Here is a 1,361-nt window from a genome sequence, read left to right as displayed (position 1 = left end):
TGACATGCCCAACAGAAATACCCCAGGTGCATAACATTTACAATCAGGAGCCCCTCAGTTGCTCACAGCAAATTCTACCACAGAGTTTACAAAGATTTATGGCTAGAAAAGCCATACCAGGTAATTCACCACACCACAAGAACATAAAAAAGCATGTAATCCTCCCAAATTCATTTTATAAAGCAAGCATAACCCAGATACCAAAACCAGGCAAAGACATCACTAGAAAGGAAAACTATAGGTCAATATCCCTCATGAACATAGATGGAAAAATCCTAGCCAATAGACCACAACAACATATATAAAAAAAATAATGCACCATGACTGAGAGAGATTCATACCAGGGATGTAAGGATGGTTCAACATTCAAAAATCAATCAATGTAATCCATTACATAAGTAAAATAAATGAAAAGAATCACATGATCATATCAATAGATGCAGAAAAGGCATTTGATAAAATCCAACACTGTTTCCCAATAAAAACTGTCAGCAAAATAGGAATAGAAGGGAAATTCCTCAACGTAATAAAGGGCATATATGCAAAACCAACAGCCAACATATTCTCAACAGATAAAGATTGAAACCATTCTCCTTACGAACAGGAACCAGACAAAGATGAGCTCTATCTCCCCTTCTATTCAACATTGTATTGGAAGTCCCAACCGGGGCAGCAAGGCAAGAAAGGGAAATCAAAGGAATCGACAATGGAAAGGAAGAAGTGAAACTACCCCTATTTGCAGATGATATGATCCTATACACAGAAAACCCAAGAGCCTATCCAAAAGAAAACCACTGGAACTTGTTGAAAGATTTAGCATACTGGTAGGATGCAAGATCAACATATAAAAATCAGTTGAATTCCATTACAACACCAAAGAGGTCTCTGAAAAGGAAATAAGGCAATCCATGTCATTTACAATAGCTAACAAAAGGGTAAGATACTTGGGAATAAATCTTACTAGGAACACAAAAGATCTACACAAAGAAAACTGCAAAACACTACTTCAAGAAATTACAAGAGAGCTACATAAATGGAAGAACATACCATGCTTATGGATAAGAAGATTGAACATTGTGAAAATGTTAATACTACCCAAAGCAATCTATACATTCAATGCAATCCCAATCCAGATTCTATCAACATTCTTTAAAGACATGGAAAAACCAATCACTAATTTTATGTGGAGAGGAAAGAGACCTTGGATAAGCAAAGCACTACTGAAGAAGAACAAAGTAGGAGGTCTCACACTTCCAGATCTCAAAACCTATTATACAGCCACAGTTGTCAAAATAGCCTGATATTGGTACAATGACAGGCACACAGATGAGTGGAATAGAATTGAGAACCCAGAAAAAGAT

The sequence above is a fragment of the Orycteropus afer genome, unplaced genomic scaffold (genome assembly GCF_000298275.1).
Source record: "Orycteropus afer afer isolate SDZICR_OR568_19922 unplaced genomic scaffold, OryAfe1.0 scaffold00508, whole genome shotgun sequence".
NCBI classification, from domain to species: domain Eukaryota; kingdom Metazoa; phylum Chordata; class Mammalia; order Tubulidentata; family Orycteropodidae; genus Orycteropus; species Orycteropus afer.
This window is presented reverse-complemented; position numbering follows the sequence as displayed.